Consider the following 20,438-nt stretch of genomic DNA (forward strand, 5'->3'; position numbering starts at 1 on the left):
TCTTTTTTTTCGTCTAATGCATACCCCATCAGTGCAGCAATGCTTATTCAATACCGCCAGCAGATGGAGACACTGGGGGATAATTTTCTAAGGATTTATACTGATTTTTCCTGTCTGAATTTGTCGCACAGAAAGTTGCAGGCCAAATATGTGCGACATTTCTGCGACTTTAGCTTCTAGAGCATTTTTACAACATTATACATAGGTGCTGAATACATAAAAAGCGACTGTTCAGCGACAGACAAGTCGCATCGGCTGAAAGTAGGCCAGAATGTCAGTCCATGTTGGAGCAGGTTAGATACAGTCTAAAGCATAGATCTCAAAGTCTGTGCACAGAATTTAGCAAGGGCCTCGCACCTTCTGATGCATCAGGTAGGTGCACAATAGCATAGCCTAACCCTCTGTACTTTGGTCTATATTGATGCGGGACATAGACAGCCAGCTGATGACCAATCCATTAGTGCAATGGATGCTGGAAGCATTTGTCTTTGCCTTTGCAATACCACAGAAGCAATGCATGGTCAATGTACAGCAATGACACACCTGTGTGAACAGCCAGGAGACCCCCCCCCCCCATGTTATGTTACATAGTTACATAGTTAGTACGGTCGAAAAAAGACATATGTCCATCAAGTTCATCAAGTTCAACCAGGGAATTAAGGGGTAGGGGTGTGGCGCGATATTGGGGAAGGGATGAGATTTTATATTTCTTCATAAGCATTAATCTTATTTTGTCAATTAGGAACATTCAGCACCCACCCGCTATCAAGGCAGCTGCCTATCATGTCATGCCCTACCTGCACAGGTGTGCTGGCTACTCAAATGATCCAATTAAGGAGGCCATTTAGTCAGCAGCAGCAGAAGTCCTGTGCCTGGACGCTCCAACAGCGGCCAGACACAAGCAGAAGCAGAAGCAGCAGAAGCAGCAGCAGCACCACCTTTTGTTTTTTGGCTGCAGAAGCAGCAGCAGCAAGGCCCACAGGGCTGGCTAGCTGGCTAGCCAGCAAGCAGGTAGCAATGAAAGTAGGAATCTTTCTTTTTAACCCTGTAAGGGGGTGGTGCACTGTACCCGAAGATACTGCCATATCGGGTCAATGCATAGGGCGACGGAAGCAAGCTTCGAAATCAGCCCCCGTTCTCAAAAATCCATTTAATATATGGTCCCCAGATAGGGGACGTATCAGATATTAAACTGATAAGAACAGATACTACACTTGATCTTAGCCAAAAGGCCGAGAAGCGATAACCGTGAAAGGGGCGGGCCCAACAAGGTCCCCTTCATGGGCACTATCACTGCTTGCTGTCAGGGAGGCTGCCAGACAATTTTCCATGCACACTCTGGGCTGGGGGGCAGTCAACCACCAGTACACACAGCAGAACCTAAACCCATACCATTATTGCTAAGCAGCAAGACAGGGGCCCATTGCACTCCCACGGGGCCTTTTTAAATGCAATCCATAACCCGGATTTGCCAGGAACCCTTCTTACTCCTCCTACTTGCATGTGACACTGGGCTTAGGATCTGCATAGGAAACACACACACAAGCACACACCTACCTTTGTTGCCTGCAGATGCCTCCTTGGCTGTCCCCAAACGGTATCAAACCAACACCCACGGGAAGCTGTAAGCATAGAGGACATGCCTGCACCCCATTGGACTTACCTGTGTGGGTTAAATCCGGGTTATTTGACAACCTATGGCGGTGATGGTTCTGCTCAGGCAGAGCAGTGCTGATGCTCCTCATAAAGCTGTCGCTGCTGTGAAGGTTCTAGGTGACATCACAAATCCCTATGGTTACATACACAACAAAGCTGGGTTGTTGTTGTTTACACTCTGCAAGGCCTGTGGAAGTGAGTGACATCATAGCACTGTAGTTCTGAGGGTTCTAGATGGATGCAACAATCTCCTGTTGCTTCTATGAAGGCCGTAATAGACGACATCACCAAACAGCTCCATAGTCACATACACAGCAAAGGAGAGATGTTGTTTACACCTAGTGATGTCAGTGGTATTGAGTGACATCATAGCACAGTGCTAAGGCTCCTGGGCCTGGACACAGCAGCGGCTGCAATATCTCAACGGAGAATACGTTTATATATATGTGTGTGTGTGCGCGTATATATATATATATATATATATATATATATATATATATATATATTTCTCCGCCGAAATCACTTTTAAACCCATTTCCACCTTTTTTTCCCTTCTCTTCCTCTTACTTTTTTTTCACGTTTTTTTACGTTTTTCTCCTTTTCGCCTCTTTTCTGGGCGTATTATTCTTCTTTTTCTTCTTTTTTTTCGTCTAATGCATACCCCATCAGTGCAGCAATGCTTATTCAATACCGCCAGCAGATGGAGACACTGGGGGATAATTTTCTAAGGATTTATACTGATTTTTCCTGTCTGAATTTGTCGCACAGAAAGTTGCAGGCCAAATATGTGCGACATTTCTGCGACTTTAGCTTCTAGAGCATTTTTACAACATTATACATAGGTGCTGAATACATAAAAAGCGACTGTTCAGCGACAGACAAGTCGCATCGGCTGAAAGTAGGCCAGAATGTCAGTCCATGTTGGAGCAGGTTTAGATACAGTCTAAAGCATAGATCTCAAAGTCTGTGCACAGAATTTAGCAAGGGCCTCGCACCTTCTGATGCATCAGGTAGGTGCACAATAGCATAGCCTAACCCTCTGTACTTTGGTCTATATTGATGCGGGACATAGACAGCCAGCTGATGACCAATCCATTAGTGCAATGGATGGCTGGAAGCATTTGTCTTTGCCTTTGCAATACCACAGAAGCAATGCATGGTCAATGTACAGCAATGACACACCTGTGTGAACAGCCAGGAGACCCCCCCCCCCATGTTATGTTACATAGTTACATAGTTAGTACGGTCGAAAAAAGACATATGTCCATCAAGTTCAACCAGGGAATTAAGGGGTAGGGGTGTGGCGCGATATTGGGGAAGGGATGAGATTTTATATTTCTTCATAAGCATTAATCTTATTTTGTCAATTAGGAACATTCAGCACCCACCCGCTATCAAGGCAGCTGCCTATCATGTCATGCCCTACCTGCACAGGTGTGCTGGCTACTCAAATGATCCAATTAAGGAGGCCATTTAGTCAGCAGCAGCAGAAGTCCTGTGCCTGGACGCTCCAACAGCGGCCAGACACAAGCAGAAGCAGAAGCAGCAGAAGCAGCAGCAGCACCACCTTTTGTTTTTTGGCTGCAGAAGCAGCAGCAGCAAGGCCCACAGGGCTGGCTAGCTGGCTAGCCAGCAAGCAGGTAGCAATGAAAGTAGGAATCTTTCTTTTTAACCCTGTAAGGGGGTGGTGCACTGTACCCGAAGATACTGCCATATCGGGTCAATGCATAGGGCGACGGAAGCAAGCTTCGAAATCAGCCCCCGTTCTCAAAAATCCATTTAATATATGGTCCCCAGATAGGGGACGTATCAGATATTAAACTGATAAGAACAGATACTACACTTGATCTTAGCCAAAAGGCCGAGAAGCGATAACCGTGAAAGGGGCGGGCCCAACAAGGTCCCCTTCATGGGCACTATCACTGCTTGCTGTCAGGGAGGCTGCCAGACAATTTTCCATGCACACTCTGGGCTGGGGGGCAGTCAACCACCAGTACACACAGCAGAACCTAAACCCATACCATTATTGCTAAGCAGCAAGACAGGGGCCCATTGCACTCCCACGGGGCCTTTTTAAATGCAATCCATAACCCGGATTTGCCAGGAACCCTTCTTACTCCTCCTACTTGCATGTGACACTGGGCTTAGGATCTGCATAGGAAACACACACACAAGCACACACCTACCTTTGTTGCCTGCAGATGCCTCCTTGGCTGTCCCCAAACGGTATCAAACCAACACCCACGGGAAGCTGTAAGCATAGAGGACATGCCTGCACCCCATTGGACTTACCTGTGTGGGTTAAATCCGGGTTATTTGACAACCTATGGCGGTGATGGTTCTGCTCAGGCAGAGCAGTGCTGATGCTCCTCATAAAGCTGTCGCTGCTGTGAAGGTTCTAGGTGACATCACAAATCCCTATGGTTACATACACAACAAAGCTGGGTTGTTGTTGTTTACACTCTGCAAGGCCTGTGGAAGTGAGTGACATCATAGCACTGTAGTTCTGAGGGTTCTAGATGGATGCAACAATCTCCTGTTGCTTCTATGAAGGCCGTAATAGACGACATCACCAAACAGCTCCATAGTCACATACACAGCAAAGGAGAGATGTTGTTTACACCTAGTGATGTCAGTGGTATTGAGTGACATCATAGCACAGTGCTAAGGCTCCTGGGCCTGGACACAGCAGCGGCTGCAATATCTCAACGGAGAATACGTTTATATATATGTGTGTGTGTGCGCGTATATATATATATATATATATATATATATATATATATATATATATTTCTCCGCCGAAATCACTTTTAAACCCATTTCCACCTTTTTTTCCCTTCTCTTCCTCTTACTTTTTTTTCACGTTTTTTTACGTTTTTCTCCTTTTCGCCTCTTTTCTGGGCGTATTATTCTTCTTTTTCTTCTTTTTTTTCGTCTAATGCATACCCCATCAGTGCAGCAATGCTTATTCAATACCGCCAGCAGATGGAGACACTGGGGGATAATTTTCTAAGGATTTATACTGATTTTTCCTGTCTGAATTTGTCGCACAGAAAGTTGCAGGCCAAATATGTGCGACATTTCTGCGACTTTAGCTTCTAGAGCATTTTTACAACATTATACATAGGTGCTGAATACATAAAAAGCGACTGTTCAGCGACAGACAAGTCGCATCGGCTGAAAGTAGGCCAGAATGTCAGTCCATGTTGGAGCAGGTTTGGATACAGTCTAAAGCATAGATCTCAAAGTCTGTGCACAGAATTTAGCAAGGGCCTCGCACCTTCTGATGCATCAGGTAGGTGCACAATAGCATAGCCTAACCCTCTGTACTTTGGTCTATATTGATGCGGGACATAGACAGCCAGCTGATGACCAATCCATTAGTGCAATGGATGGCTGGAAGCATTTGTCTTTGCCTTTGCAATACCACAGAAGCAATGCATGGTCAATGTACAGCAATGACACACCTGTGTGAACAGCCAGGAGACCCCCCCCCATGTTATGTTACATAGTTACATAGTTAGTACGGTCGAAAAAAGACATATGTCCATCAAGTTCAACCAGGGAATTAAGGGGTAGGGGTGTGGCGCGATATTGGGGAAGGGATGAGATTTTATATTTCTTCATAAGCATTAATCTTATTTTGTCAATTAGGAACATTCAGCACCCACCCGCTATCAAGGCAGCTGCCTATCATGTCATGCCCTACCTGCACAGGTGTGCTGGCTACTCAAATGATCCAATTAAGGAGGCCATTTAGTCAGCAGCAGCAGAAGTCCTGTGCCTGGACGCTCCAACAGCGGCCAGACACAAGCAGAAGCAGAAGCAGCAGAAGCAGCAGCAGCACCACCTTTTGTTTTTTGGCTGCAGAAGCAGCAGCAGCAAGGCCCACAGGGCTGGCTAGCTGGCTAGCCAGCAAGCAGGTAGCAATGAAAGTAGGAATCTTTCTTTTTAACCCTGTAAGGGGGTGGTGCACTGTACCCGAAGATACTGCCATATCGGGTCAATGCATAGGGCGACGGAAGCAAGCTTCGAAATCAGCCCCCGTTCTCAAAAATCCATTTAATATATGGTCCCCAGATAGGGGACGTATCAGATATTAAACTGATAAGAACAGATACTACACTTGATCTTAGCCAAAAGGCCGAGAAGCGATAACCGTGAAAGGGGCGGGCCCAACAAGGTCCCCTTCATGGGCACTATCACTGCTTGCTGTCAGGGAGGCTGCCAGACAATTTTCCATGCACACTCTGGGCTGGGGGGCAGTCAACCACCAGTACACACAGCAGAACCTAAACCCATACCATTATTGCTAAGCAGCAAGACAGGGGCCCATTGCACTCCCACGGGGCCTTTTTAAATGCAATCCATAACCCGGATTTGCCAGGAACCCTTCTTACTCCTCCTACTTGCATGTGACACTGGGCTTAGGATCTGCATAGGAAACACACACACAAGCACACACCTACCTTTGTTGCCTGCAGATGCCTCCTTGGCTGTCCCCAAACGGTATCAAACCAACACCCACGGGAAGCTGTAAGCATAGAGGACATGCCTGCACCCCATTGGACTTACCTGTGTGGGTTAAATCCGGGTTATTTGACAACCTATGGCGGTGATGGTTCTGCTCAGGCAGAGCAGTGCTGATGCTCCTCATAAAGCTGTCGCTGCTGTGAAGGTTCTAGGTGACATCACAAATCCCTATGGTTACATACACAACAAAGCTGGGTTGTTGTTGTTTACACTCTGCAAGGCCTGTGGAAGTGAGTGACATCATAGCACTGTAGTTCTGAGGGTTCTAGATGGATGCAACAATCTCCTGTTGCTTCTATGAAGGCCGTAATAGACGACATCACCAAACAGCTCCATAGTCACATACACAGCAAAGGAGAGATGTTGTTTACACCTAGTGATGTCAGTGGTATTGAGTGACATCATAGCACAGTGCTAAGGCTCCTGGGCCTGGACACAGCAGCGGCTGCAATATCTCAACGGAGAATACGTTTATATATATGTGTGTGTGTGCGCGTATATATATATATATATATATATATATATATATATTTCTCCGCCGAAATCACTTTTAAACCCATTTCCACCTTTTTTTCCCTTCTCTTCCTCTTACTTTTTTTTCACGTTTTTTTACGTTTTTCTCCTTTTCGCCTCTTTTCTGGGCGTATTATTCTTCTTTTTCTTCTTTTTTTTCGTCTAATGCATACCCCATCAGTGCAGCAATGCTTATTCAATACCGCCAGCAGATGGAGACACTGGGGGATAATTTTCTAAGGATTTATACTGATTTTTCCTGTCTGAATTTGTCGCACAGAAAGTTGCAGGCCAAATATGTGCGACATTTCTGCGACTTTAGCTTCTAGAGCATTTTTACAACATTATACATAGGTGCTGAATACATAAAAAGCGACTGTTCAGCGACAGACAAGTCGCATCGGCTGAAAGTAGGCCAGAATGTCAGTCCATGTTGGAGCAGGTTTAGATACAGTCTAAAGCATAGATCTCAAAGTCTGTGCACAGAATTTAGCAAGGGCCTCGCACCTTCTGATGCATCAGGTAGGTGCACAATAGCATAGCCTAACCCTCTGTACTTTGGTCTATATTGATGCGGGACATAGACAGCCAGCTGATGACCAATCCATTAGTGCAATGGATGGCTGGAAGCATTTGTCTTTGCCTTTGCAATACCACAGAAGCAATGCATGGTCAATGTACAGCAATGACACACCTGTGTGAACAGCCAGGAGACCCCCCCCCCATGTTATGTTACATAGTTACATAGTTAGTACGGTCGAAAAAAGACATATGTCCATCAAGTTCAACCAGGGAATTAAGGGGTAGGGGTGTGGCGCGATATTGGGGAAGGGATGAGATTTTATATTTCTTCATAAGCATTAATCTTATTTTGTCAATTAGGAACATTCAGCACCCACCCGCTATCAAGGCAGCTGCCTATCATGTCATGCCCTACCTGCACAGGTGTGCTGGCTACTCAAATGATCCAATTAAGGAGGCCATTTAGTCAGCAGCAGCAGAAGTCCTGTGCCTGGACGCTCCAACAGCGGCCAGACACAAGCAGAAGCAGAAGCAGCAGAAGCAGCAGCAGCACCACCTTTTGTTTTTTGGCTGCAGAAGCAGCAGCAGCAAGGCCCACAGGGCTGGCTAGCTGGCTAGCCAGCAAGCAGGTAGCAATGAAAGTAGGAATCTTTCTTTTTAACCCTGTAAGGGGGTGGTGCACTGTACCCGAAGATACTGCCATATCGGGTCAATGCATAGGGCGACGGAAGCAAGCTTCGAAATCAGCCCCCGTTCTCAAAAATCCATTTAATATATGGTCCCCAGATAGGGGACGTATCAGATATTAAACTGATAAGAACAGATACTACACTTGATCTTAGCCAAAAGGCCGAGAAGCGATAACCGTGAAAGGGGCGGGCCCAACAAGGTCCCCTTCATGGGCACTATCACTGCTTGCTGTCAGGGAGGCTGCCAGACAATTTTCCATGCACACTCTGGGCTGGGGGGCAGTCAACCACCAGTACACACAGCAGAACCTAAACCCATACCATTATTGCTAAGCAGCAAGACAGGGGCCCATTGCACTCCCACGGGGCCTTTTTAAATGCAATCCATAACCCGGATTTGCCAGGAACCCTTCTTACTCCTCCTACTTGCATGTGACACTGGGCTTAGGATCTGCATAGGAAACACACACACAAGCACACACCTACCTTTGTTGCCTGCAGATGCCTCCTTGGCTGTCCCCAAACGGTATCAAACCAACACCCACGGGAAGCTGTAAGCATAGAGGACATGCCTGCACCCCATTGGACTTACCTGTGTGGGTTAAATCCGGGTTATTTGACAACCTATGGCGGTGATGGTTCTGCTCAGGCAGAGCAGTGCTGATGCTCCTCATAAAGCTGTCGCTGCTGTGAAGGTTCTAGGTGACATCACAAATCCCTATGGTTACATACACAACAAAGCTGGGTTGTTGTTGTTTACACTCTGCAAGGCCTGTGGAAGTGAGTGACATCATAGCACTGTAGTTCTGAGGGTTCTAGATGGATGCAACAATCTCCTGTTGCTTCTATGAAGGCCGTAATAGACGACATCACCAAACAGCTCCATAGTCACATACACAGCAAAGGAGAGATGTTGTTTACACCTAGTGATGTCAGTGGTATTGAGTGACATCATAGCACAGTGCTAAGGCTCCTGGGCCTGGACACAGCAGCGGCTGCAATATCTCAACGGAGAATACGTTTATATATATGTGTGTGTGTGCGCGTATATATATATATATATATATATATATATATATATATATATATATTTCTCCGCCGAAATCACTTTTAAACCCATTTCCACCTTTTTTTCCCTTCTCTTCCTCTTACTTTTTTTTCACGTTTTTTTACGTTTTTCTCCTTTTCGCCTCTTTTCTGGGCGTATTATTCTTCTTTTTCTTCTTTTTTTTCGTCTAATGCATACCCCATCAGTGCAGCAATGCTTATTCAATACCGCCAGCAGATGGAGACACTGGGGGATAATTTTCTAAGGATTTATACTGATTTTTCCTGTCTGAATTTGTCGCACAGAAAGTTGCAGGCCAAATATGTGCGACATTTCTGCGACTTTAGCTTCTAGAGCATTTTTACAACATTATACATAGGTGCTGAATACATAAAAAGCGACTGTTCAGCGACAGACAAGTCGCATCGGCTGAAAGTAGGCCAGAATGTCAGTCCATGTTGGAGCAGGTTTAGATACAGTCTAAAGCATAGATCTCAAAGTCTGTGCACAGAATTTAGCAAGGGCCTCGCACCTTCTGATGCATCAGGTAGGTGCACAATAGCATAGCCTAACCCTCTGTACTTTGGTCTATATTGATGCGGGACATAGACAGCCAGCTGATGACCAATCCATTAGTGCAATGGATGGCTGGAAGCATTTGTCTTTGCCTTTGCAATACCACAGAAGCAATGCATGGTCAATGTACAGCAATGACACACCTGTGTGAACAGCCAGGAGACCCCCCCCCCCATGTTATGTTACATAGTTACATAGTTAGTACGGTCGAAAAAAGACATATGTCCATCAAGTTCAACCAGGGAATTAAGGGGTAGGGGTGTGGCGCGATATTGGGGAAGGGATGAGATTTTATATTTCTTCATAAGCATTAATCTTATTTTGTCAATTAGGAACATTCAGCACCCACCCGCTATCAAGGCAGCTGCCTATCATGTCATGCCCTACCTGCACAGGTGTGCTGGCTACTCAAATGATCCAATTAAGGAGGCCATTTAGTCAGCAGCAGCAGAAGTCCTGTGCCTGGACGCTCCAACAGCGGCCAGACACAAGCAGAAGCAGAAGCAGCAGAAGCAGCAGCAGCACCACCTTTTGTTTTTTGGCTGCAGAAGCAGCAGCAGCAAGGCCCACAGGGCTGGCTAGCTGGCTAGCCAGCAAGCAGGTAGCAATGAAAGTAGGAATCTTTCTTTTTAACCCTGTAAGGGGGTGGTGCACTGTACCCGAAGATACTGCCATATCGGGTCAATGCATAGGGCGACGGAAGCAAGCTTCGAAATCAGCCCCCGTTCTCAAAAATCCATTTAATATATGGTCCCCAGATAGGGGACGTATCAGATATTAAACTGATAAGAACAGATACTACACTTGATCTTAGCCAAAAGGCCGAGAAGCGATAACCGTGAAAGGGGCGGGCCCAACAAGGTCCCCTTCATGGGCACTATCACTGCTTGCTGTCAGGGAGGCTGCCAGACAATTTTCCATGCACACTCTGGGCTGGGGGGCAGTCAACCACCAGTACACACAGCAGAACCTAAACCCATACCATTATTGCTAAGCAGCAAGACAGGGGCCCATTGCACTCCCACGGGGCCTTTTTAAATGCAATCCATAACCCGGATTTGCCAGGAACCCTTCTTACTCCTCCTACTTGCATGTGACACTGGGCTTAGGATCTGCATAGGAAACACACACACAAGCACACACCTACCTTTGTTGCCTGCAGATGCCTCCTTGGCTGTCCCCAAACGGTATCAAACCAACACCCACGGGAAGCTGTAAGCATAGAGGACATGCCTGCACCCCATTGGACTTACCTGTGTGGGTTAAATCCGGGTTATTTGACAACCTATGGCGGTGATGGTTCTGCTCAGGCAGAGCAGTGCTGATGCTCCTCATAAAGCTGTCGCTGCTGTGAAGGTTCTAGGTGACATCACAAATCCCTATGGTTACATACACAACAAAGCTGGGTTGTTGTTGTTTACACTCTGCAAGGCCTGTGGAAGTGAGTGACATCATAGCACTGTAGTTCTGAGGGTTCTAGATGGATGCAACAATCTCCTGTTGCTTCTATGAAGGCCGTAATAGACGACATCACCAAACAGCTCCATAGTCACATACACAGCAAAGGAGAGATGTTGTTTACACCTAGTGATGTCAGTGGTATTGAGTGACATCATAGCACAGTGCTAAGGCTCCTGGGCCTGGACACAGCAGCGGCTGCAATATCTCAACGGAGAATACGTTTATATATATGTGTGTGTGTGCGCGTATATATATATATATATATATATATATATATATATATATATATTTCTCCGCCGAAATCACTTTTAAACCCATTTCCACCTTTTTTTCCCTTCTCTTCCTCTTACTTTTTTTTCACGTTTTTTTACGTTTTTCTCCTTTTCGCCTCTTTTCTGGGCGTATTATTCTTCTTTTTCTTCTTTTTTTTCGTCTAATGCATACCCCATCAGTGCAGCAATGCTTATTCAATACCGCCAGCAGATGGAGACACTGGGGGATAATTTTCTAAGGATTTATACTGATTTTTCCTGTCTGAATTTGTCGCACAGAAAGTTGCAGGCCAAATATGTGCGACATTTCTGCGACTTTAGCTTCTAGAGCATTTTTACAACATTATACATAGGTGCTGAATACATAAAAAGCGACTGTTCAGCGACAGACAAGTCGCATCGGCTGAAAGTAGGCCAGAATGTCAGTCCATGTTGGAGCAGGTTTAGATACAGTCTAAAGCATAGATCTCAAAGTCTGTGCACAGAATTTAGCAAGGGCCTCGCACCTTCTGATGCATCAGGTAGGTGCACAATAGCATAGCCTAACCCTCTGTACTTTGGTCTATATTGATGCGGGACATAGACAGCCAGCTGATGACCAATCCATTAGTGCAATGGATGGCTGGAAGCATTTGTCTTTGCCTTTGCAATACCACAGAAGCAATGCATGGTCAATGTACAGCAATGACACACCTGTGTGAACAGCCAGGAGACCCCCCCCCCATGTTATGTTACATAGTTACATAGTTAGTACGGTCGAAAAAAGACATATGTCCATCAAGTTCAACCAGGGAATTAAGGGGTAGGGGTGTGGCGCGATATTGGGGAAGGGATGAGATTTTATATTTCTTCATAAGCATTAATCTTATTTTGTCAATTAGGAACATTCAGCACCCACCCGCTATCAAGGCAGCTGCCTATCATGTCATGCCCTACCTGCACAGGTGTGCTGGCTACTCAAATGATCCAATTAAGGAGGCCATTTAGTCAGCAGCAGCAGAAGTCCTGTGCCTGGACGCTCCAACAGCGGCCAGACACAAGCAGAAGCAGAAGCAGCAGAAGCAGCAGCAGCACCACCTTTTGTTTTTTGGCTGCAGAAGCAGCAGCAGCAAGGCCCACAGGGCTGGCTAGCTGGCTAGCCAGCAAGCAGGTAGCAATGAAAGTAGGAATCTTTCTTTTTAACCCTGTAAGGGGGTGGTGCACTGTACCCGAAGATACTGCCATATCGGGTCAATGCATAGGGCGACGGAAGCAAGCTTCGAAATCAGCCCCCGTTCTCAAAAATCCATTTAATATATGGTCCCCAGATAGGGGACATATCAGATATTAAACTGATAAGAACAGATACTACACTTGATCTTAGCCAAAAGGCCGAGAAGCGATAACCGTGAAAGGGGCGGGCCCAACAAGGTCCCCTTCATGGGCACTATCACTGCTTGCTGTCAGGGAGGCTGCCAGACAATTTTCCATGCACACTCTGGGCTGGGGGGCAGTCAACCACCAGTACACACAGCAGAACCTAAACCCATACCATTATTGCTAAGCAGCAAGACAGGGGCCCATTGCACTCCCACGGGGCCTTTTTAAATGCAATCCATAACCCGGATTTGCCAGGAACCCTTCTTACTCCTCCTACTTGCATGTGACACTGGGCTTAGGATCTGCATAGGAAACACACACACAAGCACACACCTACCTTTGTTGCCTGCAGATGCCTCCTTGGCTGTCCCCAAACGGTATCAAACCAACACCCACGGGAAGCTGTAAGCATAGAGGACATGCCTGCACCCCATTGGACTTACCTGTGTGGGTTAAATCCGGGTTATTTGACAACCTATGGCGGTGATGGTTCTGCTCAGGCAGAGCAGTGCTGATGCTCCTCATAAAGCTGTCGCTGCTGTGAAGGTTCTAGGTGACATCACAAATCCCTATGGTTACATACACAACAAAGCTGGGTTGTTGTTGTTTACACTCTGCAAGGCCTGTGGAAGTGAGTGACATCATAGCACTGTAGTTCTGAGGGTTCTAGATGGATGCAACAATCTCCTGTTGCTTCTATGAAGGCCGTAATAGACGACATCACCAAACAGCTCCATAGTCACATACACAGCAAAGGAGAGATGTTGTTTACACCTAGTGATGTCAGTGGTATTGAGTGACATCATAGCACAGTGCTAAGGCTCCTGGGCCTGGACACAGCAGCGGCTGCAATATCTCAACGGAGAATACGTTTATATATATGTGTGTGTGTGCGCGTATATATATATATATATATATATATATATATATATATATATATTTCTCCGCCGAAATCACTTTTAAACCCATTTCCACCTTTTTTTCCCTTCTCTTCCTCTTACTTTTTTTTCACGTTTTTTTACGTTTTTCTCCTTTTCGCCTCTTTTCTGGGCGTATTATTCTTCTTTTTCTTCTTTTTTTTCGTCTAATGCATACCCCATCAGTGCAGCAATGCTTATTCAATACCGCCAGCAGATGGAGACACTGGGGGATAATTTTCTAAGGATTTATACTGATTTTTCCTGTCTGAATTTGTCGCACAGAAAGTTGCAGGCCAAATATGTGCGACATTTCTGCGACTTTAGCTTCTAGAGCATTTTTACAACATTATACATAGGTGCTGAATACATAAAAAGCGACTGTTCAGCGACAGACAAGTCGCATCGGCTGAAAGTAGGCCAGAATGTCAGTCCATGTTGGAGCAGGTTTAGATACAGTCTAAAGCATAGATCTCAAAGTCTGTGCACAGAATTTAGCAAGGGCCTCGCACCTTCTGATGCATCAGGTAGGTGCACAATAGCATAGCCTAACCCTCTGTACTTTGGTCTATATTGATGCGGGACATAGACAGCCAGCTGATGACCAATCCATTAGTGCAATGGATGGCTGGAAGCATTTGTCTTTGCCTTTGCAATACCACAGAAGCAATGCATGGTCAATGTACAGCAATGACACACCTGTGTGAACAGCCAGGAGACCCCCCCCCCCCCCCCATGTTATGTTACATAGTTACATAGTTAGTACGGTCGAAAAAAGACATATGTCCATCAAGTTCAACCAGGGAATTAAGGGGTAGGGGTGTGGCGCGATATTGGGGAAGGGATGAGATTTTATATTTCTTCATAAGCATTAATCTTATTTTGTCAATTAGGAACATTCAGCACCCACCCGCTATCAAGGCAGCTGCCTATCATGTCATGCCCTACCTGCACAGGTGTGCTGGCTACTCAAATGATCCAATTAAGGAGGCCATTTAGTCAGCAGCAGCAGAAGTCCTGTGCCTGGACGCTCCAACAGCGGCCAGACACAAGCAGAAGCAGAAGCAGCAGAAGCAGCAGCAGCACCACCTTTTGTTTTTTGGCTGCAGAAGCAGCAGCAGCAAGGCCCACAGGGCTGGCTAGCTGGCTAGCCAGCAAGCAGGTAGCAATGAAAGTAGGAATCTTTCTTTTTAACCCTGTAAGGGGGTGGTGCACTGTACCCGAAGATACTGCCATATCGGGTCAATGCATAGGGCGACGGAAGCAAGCTTCGAAATCAGCCCCCGTTCTCAAAAATCCATTTAATATATGGTCCCCAGATAGGGGACGTATCAGATATTAAACTGATAAGAACAGATACTACACTTGATCTTAGCCAAAAGGCCGAGAAGCGATAACCGTGAAAGGGGCGGGCCCAACAAGGTCCCCTTCATGGGCACTATCACTGCTTGCTGTCAGGGAGGCTGCCAGACAATTTTCCATGCACACTCTGGCATGCACACTCTGGGCTGGGGGGCAGTCAACCACCAGTACACACAGCAGAACCTAAACCCATACCATTATTGCTAAGCAGCAAGACAGGGGCCCATTGCACTCCCACGGGGCCTTTTTAAATGCAATCCATAACCCGGATTTGCCAGGAACCCTTCTTACTCCTCCTACTTGCATGTGACACTGGGCTTAGGATCTGCATAGGAAACACACACACAAGCACACACCTACCTTTGTTGCCTGCAGATGCCTCCTTGGCTGTCCCCAAACGGTATCAAACCAACACCCACGGGAAGCTGTAAGCATAGAGGACATGCCTGCACCCCCATTGGACTTACCTGTGTGGGTTAAATCCGGGTTATTTGACAACCTATGGCGGTGATGGTTCTGCTCAGGCAGAGCAGTGCTGATGCTCCTCATAAAGCTGTCGCTGCTGTGAAGGTTCTAGGTGACATCACAAATCCCTATGGTTACATACACAACAAAGCTGGGTTGTTGTTGTTTACACTCTGCAAGGCCTGTGGAAGTGAGTGACATCATAGCACTGTAGTTCTGAGGGTTCTAGATGGATGCAACAATCTCCTGTTGCTTCTATGAAGGCCGTAATAGACGACATCACCAAACAGCTCCATAGTCACATACACAGCAAAGGAGAGATGTTGTTTACACCTAGTGATGTCAGTGGTATTGAGTGACATCATAGCACAGTGCTAAGGCTCCTGGGCCTGGACACAGCAGCGGCTGCAATATCTCAACGGAGAATACGTTTATATATATGTGTGTGTGTGCGCGTATATATATATATATATATATATATATATATATATATATATATATATTTCTCCGCCGAAATCACTTTTAAACCCATTTCCACCTTTTTTTCCCTTCTCTTCCTCTTACTTTTTTTTCACGTTTTTTTACGTTTTTCTCCTTTTCGCCTCTTTTCTGGCGTATTATTCTTCTTTTTCTTCTTTTTTTTCGTCTAATGCATACCCCATCAGTGCAGCAATGCTTATTCAATACCGCCAGCAGATGGAGACACTGGGGGATAATTTTCTAAGGATTTATACTGATTTTTCCTGTCTGAATTTGTCGCACAGAAAGTTGCAGGCCAAATATGTGCGACATTTCTGCGACTTTAGCTTCTAGAGCATTTTTACAACATTATACATAGGTGCTGAATACATAAAAAGCGACTGTTCAGCGACAGACAAGTCGCATCGGCTGAAAGTAGGCCAGAATGTCAGTCCATGTTGGAGCAGGTTTAGATACAGTCTAAAGCATAGATCTCAAAGTCTGTGCACAGAATTTAGCAAGGGCCTCGCACCTTCTGATGCATCAGGTAGGTGCACAATAGCATAGCCTAACCCTCTGTACTTTGGTCTATATTGATGCGGGACATAGACAGCCAGCTGATGACCAATCCATTAGTGCAATGGATGGCTGGAAGCATTTGTCTTTGCCTTTGCAATACCACAGAAGCAATGCATGGTCAATGTACAGCAATGACACACCTGTGTGAACAGCCAGGAGACCCCCCCCCCCCCCCCCCCATGTTATGTTACATAGTTACATAGTTAGTACGGTCGAAAAAAGACATATGTCCATCAAGTTCAACCAGGGAATTAAGGGGTAGGGGTGTGGCGCGATATTGGGGAAGGGATGAGATTTTATATTTCTTCATAAGCATTAATCTTATTTTGTCAATTAGGAACATTCAGCACCCACCCGCTATCAAGGCAGCTGCCTATCATGTCATGCCCTACCTGCACAGGTGTGCTGGCTACTCAAATGATCCAATTAAGGAGGCCATTTAGTCAGCAGCAGCAGAAGTCCTGTGCCTGGACGCTCCAACAGCGGCCAGACACAAGCAGAAGCAGAAGCAGCAGAAGCAGCAGCAGCAGCACCACCTTTTGTTTTTTGGCTGCAGAAGCAGCAGCAGCAAGGCCCACAGGGCTGGCTAGCTGGCTAGCCAGCAAGCAAGCAGGTAGCAATGAAAGTAGGAATCTTTCTTTTTAACCCTGTAAGGGGGTGGTGCACTGTACCCGAAGATACTGCCATATCGGGTCAATGCATAGGGCGACGGAAGCAAGCTTCGAAATCAGCCCCCGTTCTCAAAAATCCATTTAATATATGGTCCCCAGATAGGGGACGTATCAGATATTAAACTGATAAGAACAGATACTACACTTGATCTTAGCCAAAAGGCCGAGAAGCGATAACCGTGAAAGGGGCGGGCCCAACAAGGTCCCCTTCATGGGCACTATCACTGCTTGCTGTCAGGGAGGCTGCCAGACAATTTTCCATGCACACTCTGGGCTGGGGGGCAGTCAACCACCAGTACACACAGCAGAACCTAAACCCATACCATTATTGCTAAGCAGCAAGACAGGGGCCCATTGCACTCCCACGGGGCCTTTTTAAATGCAATCCATAACCCGGATTTGCCAGGAACCCTTCTTACTCCTCCTACTTGCATGTGACACTGGGCTTAGGATCTGCATAGGAAACACACACACAAGCACACACCTACCTTTGTTGCCTGCAGATGCCTCCTTGGCTGTCCCCAAACGGTATCAAACCAACACCCACGGGAAGCTGTAAGCATAGAGGACATGCCTGCACCCCATTGGACTTACCTGTGTGGGTTAAATCCGGGTTATTTGACAACCCTATGGCGGTGATGGTTCTGCTCAGGCAGAGCAGTGCTGATGCTCCTCATAAAGCTGTCGCTGCTGTGAAGGTTCTAGGTGACATCACAAATCCCTATGGTTACATACACAACAAAGCTGGGTTGTTGTTGTTTACACTCTGCAAGGCCTGTGGAAGTGAGTGACATCATAGCACTGTAGTTCTGAGGGGTTCTAGATGGATGCAACAATCTCCTGTTGCTTCTATGAAGGCCGTAATAGACGACATCACCAAACAGCTCCATAGTCACATACACAGCAAAGGAGAGATGTTGTTTACACCTAGTGATGTCAGTGGTATTGAGTGACATCATAGCACAGTGCTAAGGCTCCTGGGCCTGGACACAGCAGCGGCTGCAATATCTCAACGGAGAATACGTTTATATATATGTGTGTGTGTGCGCGTATATATATATATATATATATATATATATATATATATATATTTCTCCGCCGAAATCACTTTTAAACCCATTTCCACCTTTTTTTCCCTTCTCTTCCTCTTACTTTTTTTTCACGTTTTTTTACGTTTTTCTCCTTTTCGCCTCTTTTCTGGGCGTATTATTCTTCTTTTTCTTCTTTTTTTTCGTCTAATGCATACCCCATCAGTGCAGCAATGCTTATTCAATACCGCCAGCAGATGGAGACACTGGGGGAATAATTTTCTAAGGATTTATACTGATTTTTCCTGTCTGAATTTGTCGCACAGAAAGTTGCAGGCCAAATATGTGCGACATTTCTGCGACTTTAGCTTCTAGAGCATTTTTACAACATTATACATAGGTGCTGAATACATAAAAAGCGACTGTTCAGCGACAGACAAGTCGCATCGGCTGAAAGTAGGCCAGAATGTCAGTCCATGTTGGAGCAGGTTTAGATACAGTCTAAAGCATAGATCTCAAAGTCTGTGCACAGAATTTAGCAAGGGCCTCGCACCTTCTGATGCATCAGGTAGGTGCACAATAGCATAGCCTAACCCTCTGTACTTTGGTCTATATTGATGCGGGACATAGACAGCCAGCTGATGACCAATCCATTAGTGCAATGGATGGCTGGAAGCATTTGTCTTTGCCTTTGCAATACCACAGAAGCAATGCATGGTCAATGTACAGCAATGACACACCTGTGTGAACAGCCAGGAGACCGCCACCCCCCCCCCCCCCCCCATGTTATGTTACATAGTTACATAGTTAGTACGGTCGAAAAAAGACATATGTCCATCAAGTTCAACCAGGGAATTAAGGGGTAGGGGTGTGGCGCGATATTGGGGAAGGGATGAGATTTTATATTTCTTCATAAGCATTAATCTTATTTTGTCAATTAGGAACATTCAGCACCCCACCCGCTATCAAGGCAGCTGCCTATCATGTCATGCCCTACCTGCACAGGTGTGCTGGCTACTCAAATGATCCAATTAAGGAGGCCATTTAGTCAGCAGCAGCAGAAGTCCTGTGCCTGGACGCTCCAACAGCGGCCAGACACAAGCAGAAGCAGAAGCAGCAGAAGCAGCAGCAGCAGCACCACCTTTTGTTTTTTGGCTGCAGAAGCAGCAGCAGCAAGGCCCACAGGGCTGGCTAGCTGGCTAGCCAGCAAGCAAGCAGGTAGCAATGAAAGTAGGAATCTTTCTTTTTAACCCTGTAAGGGGGTGGTGCACTGTACCCGAAGATACTGCCATATCGGGTCAATGCATAGGGGCGACGGAAGCAAGCTTCGAAATCAGCCCCCGTTCTCAAAAATCCATTTAATATATGGTCCCCAGATAGGGGACGTATCAGATATTAAACTGATAAGAACAGATACTACACTTGATCTTAGCCAAAAGGCCGAGAAGCGATAACCGTGAAAGGGGCGGGCCCAACAAGGTCCCCTTCATGGGCACTATCACTGCTTGCTGTCAGGGAGGCTGCCAGACAATTTTCCATGCACACTCTGGGCTGGGGGGCAGTCAACCACCAGTACACACAGCAGAACCTAAACCCATACCATTATTGCTAAGCAGCAAGACAGGGGCCCATTGCACTCCCACGGGGCCTTTTTAAATGCAATCCATAACCCGGATTTGCCAGGAACCCTTCTTACTCCTCCTACTTGCATGTGACACTGGGCTTAGGATCTGCATAGGAAACACACACACAAGCACACACCTACCTTTGTTGCCTGCAGATGCCTCCTTGGCTGTCCCCAAACGGTATCAAACCAACACCCACGGGAAGCTGTAAGCATAGAGGACATGCCTGCACCCCATTGGACTTACCTGTGTGGGGTTAAATCCGGGTTATTTGACAACCTATGGCGGTGATGGTTCTGCTCAGGCAGAGCAGTGCTGATGCTCCTCATAAAGCTGTCGCTGCTGTGAAGGTTCTAGGTGACATCACAAATCCCTATGGTTACATACACAACAAAGCTGGGTTGTTGTTGTTTACACTCTGCAAGGCCTGTGGAAGTGAGTGACATCATAGCACTGTAGTTCTGAGGGTTCTAGATGGATGCAACAATCTCCTGTTGCTTCTATGAAGGCCGTAATAGACGACATCACCAAACAGCTCCATAGTCACATACACAGCAAAGGAGAGATGTTGTTTACACCTAGTGATGTCAGTGGTATTGAGTGACATCATAGCACAGTGCTAAGGCTCCTGGGCCTGGACACAGCAGCGGCTGCAATATCTCAACGGAGAATACGTTTATATATATGTGTGTGTGTGCGCGTA

General features: G+C 46.3%; 9 non-coding genes across 9 annotated transcripts; all 9 read right to left on the reverse strand.

Annotated features, from left to right (window-relative positions):
- Positions 1–1,053: 1,053 nt before the first annotated feature.
- Positions 1,054–1,244, reverse strand: LOC130322294 (U2 spliceosomal RNA). The gene has a single exon (XR_008867836.1). It is a non-coding gene; the product is annotated as a U2 spliceosomal RNA (small nuclear RNA).
- A 2,094-nt stretch (positions 1,245–3,338) lies between these two features.
- LOC130322295 (U2 spliceosomal RNA) lies at positions 3,339–3,529 on the reverse strand. The gene has a single exon (XR_008867837.1). It is a non-coding gene; the product is annotated as a U2 spliceosomal RNA (small nuclear RNA).
- Positions 3,530–5,621: 2,092 nt separating this feature from the next.
- Positions 5,622–5,812, reverse strand: LOC130322296 (U2 spliceosomal RNA). The gene has a single exon (XR_008867838.1). It is a non-coding gene; the product is annotated as a U2 spliceosomal RNA (small nuclear RNA).
- A 2,083-nt stretch (positions 5,813–7,895) lies between these two features.
- LOC130322297 (U2 spliceosomal RNA) lies at positions 7,896–8,086 on the reverse strand. The gene has a single exon (XR_008867839.1). It is a non-coding gene; the product is annotated as a U2 spliceosomal RNA (small nuclear RNA).
- A 2,094-nt stretch (positions 8,087–10,180) lies between these two features.
- Positions 10,181–10,371, reverse strand: LOC130322298 (U2 spliceosomal RNA). Its single transcript, XR_008867840.1, has one exon. It is a non-coding gene; the product is annotated as a U2 spliceosomal RNA (small nuclear RNA).
- A 2,091-nt stretch (positions 10,372–12,462) lies between these two features.
- LOC130322303 (U2 spliceosomal RNA) lies at positions 12,463–12,653 on the reverse strand. Its single transcript, XR_008867845.1, has one exon. It is a non-coding gene; the product is annotated as a U2 spliceosomal RNA (small nuclear RNA).
- A 2,097-nt stretch (positions 12,654–14,750) lies between these two features.
- Positions 14,751–14,941, reverse strand: LOC130322299 (U2 spliceosomal RNA). The gene has a single exon (XR_008867841.1). It is a non-coding gene; the product is annotated as a U2 spliceosomal RNA (small nuclear RNA).
- Positions 14,942–17,066: 2,125 nt separating this feature from the next.
- Positions 17,067–17,257, reverse strand: LOC130322300 (U2 spliceosomal RNA). The gene has a single exon (XR_008867842.1). It is a non-coding gene; the product is annotated as a U2 spliceosomal RNA (small nuclear RNA).
- Positions 17,258–19,370: 2,113 nt separating this feature from the next.
- Positions 19,371–19,562, reverse strand: LOC130322291 (U2 spliceosomal RNA). Its single transcript, XR_008867834.1, has one exon. It is a non-coding gene; the product is annotated as a U2 spliceosomal RNA (small nuclear RNA).
- Between the last annotated feature and the right edge of the window lie 876 nt (positions 19,563–20,438).

The sequence above is a fragment of the Hyla sarda genome, unplaced genomic scaffold (genome assembly GCF_029499605.1).
Source record: "Hyla sarda isolate aHylSar1 unplaced genomic scaffold, aHylSar1.hap1 scaffold_2314, whole genome shotgun sequence".
Lineage (NCBI taxonomy): Eukaryota > Metazoa > Chordata > Amphibia > Anura > Hylidae > Hyla > Hyla sarda.